Genomic DNA, 8885 nt, shown 5'->3' with positions numbered 1-8885 from the left:
TATGATTCAATTTTATTTCATAATTTTTCTTCATTTACCTGACTTGCAAAATTTACTTTTACTCATTTTACTCTGTAAATTGTTACTATCAATTGAAAATTTTATGCCTAAAATAAAATGCTTCATTTAAGCATAGATATTACATTTTATTGGAAGGGAAGTATTGAGAAATCAATTGTTTGGGCAGATTTTAATTGTCATTTTCCTTTTTTTAACTACGTACGAGTATTTCTCGCGACAAACTTGGGAAAATCTGCAGAACGCTAATAGTTTACGAAAATTGAACAAAAAATAACGATCTATGAGTACATTTTGCACGCATCTAAAAAAACAATATTTATTTTAGCCAATATTATTCGTGCCATGGTCAGTCAATTCCAGCCAAGGTCTCCAGTTACCATGAATGAAATTTTAGCCATTTTAAGTTCCCAGTGATGGCCACTTGCCAAGCCAGTATATATGAAACTCACCAGTTGAAAAATAAATGTTTTATTATCTAGTCAGTACCTTGTAGCAGATTGAAACATCTTATTCCCACATGCCTGTAAACGGGAATAATGTAACGCGAAATAAATAAGGCGGCGATCCATAGTGGCGTGCTACGTCCGGAACAATTATCAAGATACCAAGTTACTTGGTAATCTTGGTACTTGTTTGGGACATAGCAGTCCCAGGCCACGATGGATCGCCGCCTCTGATTATCGTTCATCCGCCCTCATTTGGGCCACCTGATGCACGATGCTGGAGAGTATTAGCTCTTTGATGACCTCTACTGCTAATTCTCGCCCAAATTATATTTTTGCTTTAGCAGGAGCAGAAAACTCTTGGAAACGAACGATGCTTCTATACGATAACAAAACTCAAGTTTACCACCAAAATATAAAGCCCATGAGGATTTATGTACAGTCCTTTGCAATATAGCTGAGGCCGGAAGAGCGACCGCGGAACCCAATAGCGATATGGAGACTGTCGTACGGGCGCCTTTGTGAAACATGCAATCTGTACCAGAGCCCCGGCAACCGTTGCTAGGGATGCTTTTCCGATCTCCGTTAACTCTTGGGTTCTCGCTCAATCGATTCTTGATTCGTACATTTTAATTCTTGTTACTACATTAAACAGAATTTTATCCTTTATTTCTGCTGGATATGATTATTTTCGAAGAAAAAACAGGAGATACACTTTCATCATCCACGATTGGCAAGAAGTCCGCATTTTTACAGTGTAAGTTCAGCACGATTATTAGAGCTCTTTTCATTACAGCTTAATGGTATATTTGGTTAAAATCCCCAAATTCATAATTCCCAACATTACAGAAATTATTCTATTTATGATTTCAACATTTTTTATTTTATAGAAGCACAAGATTTATATTGGTGGTATTTATTGATGGTTAAAAATAGGAAAAGAGAGAAAGTTACGACAAGACGAGCGGCGCAAGATGATTCTCCAAAATTTTCCCGTGAAGGTCCAACGTTATAAACTAACTCCTGGATGTTTTTTCCAAGCCATAAGTTAGGAATAATCGGTCGATTATAGGTGGGGCATTATTGCAGCCTTCCATGTCGCGTTCCCGCAAATTTGGGGGCGAGTATTTCGATTAATAAATGTCCCGTTCGCGTATTGCTCATCGAAGAAGATATTATTTCCACAGTACTTCGTTAAATGCCCTCCAAACACCTGCTAATGAATAAATTTTTAGCGCATTTTCTCATTTATGGAAAAAATGCACTATTGTGCTCGCCATGTCCGTCTGTCCGTCCGTGGTCTGTCTGTCCATCTGTCTGTCTGTCTGTCTGTTCGTCCGTGACTTCACGTTTTCGTCGATGAGAAAATGCGCTCTCTGTCACTCACTGCAGTGAGTACTGAGTCATATTTTTTATGTATGAGTTCAGTATTCATTCACAAATCAGTATTGTTCAGGAATAAACATTTACAATATATTCATACTCAATATATGTAAACGTGTACAACGAGTATGACATACATGTATATGAGTTTACAATTTAGTCGATAGAAGAACCGGACACGCTAGCAACTGGACACGTTAGCAGCGTTTTAATCTAGCTACACCACATGCAAGTAGCACTTTCTTCAGTTGTTTGCATATAAGAAGTAATCAGACTGAACTTAACCCTTCCGTCCCGGATACATTTACCGTCGTCAGTGCTATTCGCATTACTAGTGGTTTGGGACCGAGAAGTCCAGTCAGTCACGAAAGGATTAAATTACTTCTACAACTTGAGCTCGAAGCGCACGATAACACAGCAATATATCTTTAAGTCATGCGTCGTTAAGTACACCTTCATATTTCATTCATTTGAAATTTGTTTGACGGTCTAATTTCAACAGTTTCTCGTGTATAAGTTTCAGTTAGTCCCTCGCCGACTGCGTCTTAGTTTAGAGTCACGTTGATCTCCTCGACACTTATGATTAATTTCTGTTTATTGATTGTTAATATATAAATTTTTGGCGTTTACTTTTGTCTCATGAACGGAAGAAGTTTTTAGACCATTAACGAGACTGTCTCTGTCGTAAATACTGTGTGCTTCCAAGGTCTACATTTCTACAGATGTCACGTTCCTCTCAGTCAGGTGAGATTTCTAGGGATGGAGCTGGAGATAAAGGATGGAGCCATCCTAGGGATGGAGCCATCCTAGGGATGGAGCTGGAGATGGAGATTTCTAGGATGGAGCGTTTTCTTAACTTTTGGATTTCTATTCCACAACAGTGCGGAAAGTTATGGAAGTGTATAAAAACGATATGATAATTCCAATAAAAGTAATATACTAATAATTTTTTATACAAATTTTAGCCCTTGAGGTTGATTCCTTCATGATTCGAAGGTCGGTTGAAAATTTTAAAAAGATTAAACAAAAACAAATGTAAGAAAATTTTACGAAAAATCCATGTAATATATTAAAAGTAACGATGGGCAAAATAATCATGAAAACGTCTTTAAAATATAAGTTCTAAGTTTTCAAGCCATATCTTATCGTCTTCATTTTTAGAATATCATAAGAAATGTTAACAACTATGAGGGTGAAGCATATTTATGAATATTTTCTACAGAATAAACTTATTTTACTTAAGGGATGCCGTAGGTCAAAACCATCCTTAAAAACTCTTTTGGATACATTTTTAATATCTAGAGTATATTATTTTCTCCATGGTTAGAGGGTCACTCTAAAACTGACGAATTACTTAGTCATAAGGCATCAGAATTTTCCTTCTTAACTAATTTCAACCTGGATATTGCATTACTAACGACTTGACCTATACAATATCAACTCTCAACGTGTTGATACCTTCGAGATGTCATCCCTAGATAACATTCTGAGAATCATCATAAGAACAAAGCTGTTGAAAAATCGCGTTTCCGGTTATGAGAAAAATAAAAGTTGCTGTCTAGGAGCGAGCAGACGAAAAAAATGATCTAAATACAATTATACATTAATGGTAAAATGACTAAGGGACTAAACACAAATTTAATGAACATGTATTATATTAGCCACTACACTACCACAATCACTCAGAACCCTCAGAACCACCGAATATAACAGAACCCACAACCACTCAGAACGCCACCGCAGTGTAATCCATCAAATATAGTGGATAATAGAAAGTTTCCGTGCTGCTCGATCCAATCTCCTTAAAACTGGCATTATCTTTATAGATCAATGGGTATCACTTACAACTTTAAATAATCATTCGAAAATAGTCATTTGCCAATATTGTCAAGGAAAGATGTCTGCAAATCGATTAAACTAAGTTTTACAATCCATTTTAAGGTCTTATTCCTAGTACATTATTTCCTGATTTACCTAATGCGAACGAAGGCTATGTACTTTAAGGGCATTCGCTACCTCTCATGGACCATCGCTACCTCCAATATGGTGCCGGATATGGCGATTAGAATCTTAAATGTCCCGAAACGCTAACTCGAACTTATATTGTTTCGAGAAATCTTTTGAGGACATAGCGCTCCCTGCATTCATATCGTCACTCCACTCGGTCCGTGGCCTGGTTGATGCTGTTTTACATAATGTACGACTGGACGAGGACGACAGTTTGCAGATGGCGGTGGATGAGTGGCGCAATGGGAACGCAGGTATTGCTTTGCCCGAGGACGCGAGTTTGGGCCGGCAGAGGACTTGTGGAGTGGACAGAGGGGATGGTAAGAGACCAGATGGCTTAACGGTTTTCCTATTTTCTAATGGGAGGTGTTTGTGCTGGGATGCAACCTGCGTCGACACTTTTGCTGAGTCGCACGTCAATAATTCGGCTATTTCTGCTGGGTTCGCGGCTCGTGCGGCGGAGGATAGCAAGAGACGTAATTACGCGGCGTTGGCAGCTCGGTATCGTTTCGAGCCAGTCGCATTAGAAACGACGGGCACATATGGTGAAACGACTGGTCCTTTAATATCACAGATTGGCCGTCGCATTACGGAATCGTCCGGCAAACGTAGAGAGACTCTATGGTTGGAGCAAAGGTTGGGTTTGGCTGTGCAGAGAGGAAATGCAGCTAGCATCCTAACAGCAGTCAGAGAAAAGTTCGACGTGGGCCCGCTCCTCGCTCGCGTCACAGCTCAGTGACCCTCGGAGTCGGTGTAGGCCACCATCAGAGGCGTTAAGGTCGGGCCCTGATCATTGACATGAAACCATTCCCTGTTTTTAATTAATAAAATTAATTCCTTTTTGTTGGAATGGTGAGTGTGGGAGGCCTTTAAAAAATTATTCCCGTTTGCAGGCCTGTGGGCATAAGATGTTTCAATTTGCTACAAGGTACTGACTAGATAATAAAACATTTATTTTTTCAACTGGTAAGTTTCATATATACTGGCTTGGCAAGTGGCCATCACTGGGAACTTAAAATGGGCAAAAATTTCATTCATGGCAACTGGCGACTATGGCTGAAATTGGCTGACCGTGGCGCGAATAATATTGGCTTAAATAAATTTGTTTTTTTAGATGCATGCAAAATATACTCATAGATCGTTTTTTTGTTCAATTTTCGTAAACTACACTTTTAGAACAATTACCGTTAACGGTATTACCGGCGTTTCAGTGGCCGGTCGGCACGTGAAAAGAAACACTGTGTCGCCGTTTTTAGTCTAATTTAACACTAGAAATCCGTAAAACAACTGATAAAAACGGCGAAACAGTTTATTTTTACGTGGCGACCGGCCACTAGAATGCCAGTGGGACCGTTTTTTCACCGTTTTTTCTAACGGTGTATTAGCGTTCTACAGATTTTCCCAAGTTAGTCGCGAGAAATACTCGTAGTTAAAAAAGGAAATTGACAATTAAAACCTGCCCAGATAATTGATTTTTCAATATTTCCCTTCCAATTAAATGTAATATCTATGCTTAAATGAAGCCTTTTGTTTAAGGCATAAAGTTTTCAATTTATAGTTACAATTTACAGAGTAAAAGGAATAAAAGTAAATTTTACGAAGTCAGGTAAATGAAGAAAAATTATGAAATAAAATTGAATCATAATGGAAAAGGAGGGCCGCTTATTTTTTATCACTAGAACCTGTTGATATCTTTATATGATTATTCCGTTGTTAAGACGTGACTTGGATCCTTAAGCATAATCTCTCGGTCCTTGTTTTTAACAACCGTTGTAAATCGAATGATTCCTGCTGTATAGATTGAACCTTCCATGCAATACTTACCGGAACACCTTTTGGTACGTTATTGTATGAACTTATTTATTGCATATGAAATGATTAATAGAAATAAACGTTAGATCGGAAGACCTATTATTCGTACTTTAAAACCTCAGCGTCGACAAAATATAGGCATGCAAAAAAGAGAGGTAATCTATGGATTCCCTCTCGAAAGTATCAACACGCTGCGAGTTGTGATTACATGGGTCAAATAGTTTATAATTCGATGTCTAAGGTTGAAACTAATAAGGAAAGAGAGTTCTGATGCCTTATGTCAACATAATTCCTTAAGTTACAATTATAGGAGAATTAGTCATTCTTAGTGTGACCCTCTGACAATGAAGATGATAATATTAGAGCTCCACAAATTGAAAGATATATTATGGTAAAATGTTGAAATATATAGAGTATATGCTGTACAATCATAATTTATTATGATTTTCTAATAATGAAGATGAGGTAGAGATCAGAAACTTGGAAAATATATTCTAAAGACGTTTTTTATGATTATTTTTGTCCATTGTGACATCTAAAAAGGCTTTCTAAATTTTAGGGAAAATTTCCATCCATGTGTAATTTTTTCATATTTTTGAAAATTTCAAACGACTTTCGAATCCTGATGAAATCAGCCTTGGGGTCGAGAATTTTGCACACGTCGTTTTTCTGCTCATCTACATCTTTTCCGAGCTATTTAGAAATCGAACTCCAAAAAGTTAAAAAACGCTTCACCCATGTCCAAGGTAGCCTCAATAACAATTAATTTTTCAGTCATCTTCTTGGAGGTTTGTTCGTGCCATGAGCAACCTTGTGAAAGTAATTATTCGATCAAGAACAAAATTAGGCTGATCGAAATCAAACGCAACTGCGGCTGATATATAGTATGATTATATATATATATGTGGATAATGTAGTATGATTAGCCACATTTGACTATATTCCGACCCTCGCAATTTTTTCTGCTAAACTTGTAAATTGTTTATCGCTTGATTTTTATGAAATTAGTGTGATTTTAGTTTCTAAATATGAGACTTTGCCTACATTTAAGCTTCAATATAAAGATCAGACACATCCGTTTGAAAACTCAGACGTCAAAATTTTACATGAGAATGTTTAAAAAGTTTTGAATTGAATATTAATGATTGATGTAGTCGGACTAGTCATGATCGAGAATTGAGTTAAGTTCATTGTGTAGTATTCCAATGTGAAGGATTTTTTGTGGCATGAATGTAAATCATTTAAAATTTTTCAGTTAACGTTTAAGCTAAAAAATTTAAATAGAAGGCCAGAAGGCCAACTGATTCAAATTTTTACTGCAAAATAACTCTGAATTAATTTGTTCATCCTTAGTTTGTCAGACTTTAATTTTCGACAGTCCAACTGACGGCTCGCATGAAACTCTCCTTCTTAGTCATCATCTTGACACAAGTGAGCGAACATCTGCCAGTTGACTTCTAAGTTGCGTTCAAATAGTCGGCAGAAGCCCCGTGTTTTGTGTGAAAATATTCAATTTCCCTGACACACACACAGCTAGAAATTTCGCAGACACTAAAAACTCGGTTCTATTGACTCCCATCATACATAAATCTTTTTTCATAGTTCATAAAAAACGAGGACGAGATTTTCTAACGATGGAGTTATTGACAAAGGAAAAACAGAAACAATAACTGCAGAGAACCTTGGAAACAAGACTACCGGGACGATTAAAAACTGAACAATAACTTCGGTTCTGTTTTTAAATTCAAATTGATGTCTTTTTCGTAACAAGGTTTCCGATTTTTGCATACACCTCCTCAAGTTAGGAACAGGTTTGGATTACGGTTTGTTTTCTGTACTGGAAAAATCAATGTTCAATTGATAGAATGTACGAATGACTACAATTATGCATAAATTTCGAGAAATAAAATGGAAAATGCGTGGAATCGAGATTCAAGAAATCGTCTATATAATCTTAGCATAGATACTATAAAACGTGGCATATAGGCACTAGACATGAAAGATGATCCCGTGGGTGTGTAGTGTCGACAATATTTTTCAGCACAAAATCTTTCAGTGATAAATGTTCATCGATGCGATGTTTTTTCACGTTTACTTCCAATATTTATTACATACAAGAGTTGTAGGCGAAGCAAACTAGCTGCCAGACAGCAGTCCAATTTCTGAAGAAACACGTGTCTAGAGAATAAGCCTCTCCAATGAAATTTCTTTTGCAAAATCTCTACTATATAGTGTGACTCACAATTGCGATGAATAAATTTTGCAATAGCATATCGGATATGACAGCAATATTAGAGAAGTTTTAGAAATCTAGTGGCTAGAAATGCTCTCCTCAAAAAAATTTCAACCATTTTAGAGAAAAATTCTAATTATCTGGTGATCATCTAGTAGTAATACAATTTACGCACATAAAAATATGGGGTTCAAAATATCACTAGAACAGAATGATCATTTAAAAATATACATCAAATAATGCATTAGCATGATTCTATCTAAATAGAAGACCTTAAAATATATTGTTCTTCAGTTCTAAAATGCACATTCGTGTGTTTTACATGCATACGCGTCGGTGTCAAATAACGCTAGGAATTGTATCACTGCTATCAAACTTCGCTTGCTAAGGAAGATGAGGTGAAGTTCTTTGAGTTGCATTTTATAACAAATAAATTTTGACCATCCTGCAAGAAGAAGCGTTAAAGATACGAATGATACATTTTCATATAAACGAATTTGATACATTATTGATCAACCTTAACATAATTTCGAAATAGCCATTTGTAATATCGTACTCGATTAAATCATAGACTCAGTATTGCGCATTTCCTGAACTCCAAATGAAACATGGCGTCATTTTGAATTTATCTTTGAATTAAAACTCTCACGTTAGTTACTAAAAGTTCGTAACATCCGCAATCGCAAACAAGTTAGCAATCGCATACAAGTTAGCAACTGGTGCATCAAATTATTTATGTAAGACCTGGAGGTAAATTCCCTGTCAAAATTTTCGTGCCGATTAAGGTCGTTTTAGAGGAACTATATTCGGCTTAGGGGTGAATCAGGAGCAAGTCGGCCACGTAGGGTGTTTTGCTTCTATTTACCAGCCTCTTTTGGAAGTCAATTGCCCGGTAGGCCAAATCTGCGTAATATACTTAAAAATAGCAGCTGGTCAAGCTTCGTCATCATGCCCCTGGTCAAACGCTGATGACGCTATCGCACGAT

Source organism: Hyalella azteca, unplaced genomic scaffold (assembly GCF_000764305.2).
Source record: "Hyalella azteca isolate HAZT.00-mixed unplaced genomic scaffold, Hazt_2.0.2 contig17914, whole genome shotgun sequence".
Taxonomy (NCBI): Eukaryota; Metazoa; Arthropoda; class Malacostraca; order Amphipoda; family Hyalellidae; genus Hyalella; species Hyalella azteca.
This window is presented reverse-complemented; position numbering follows the sequence as displayed.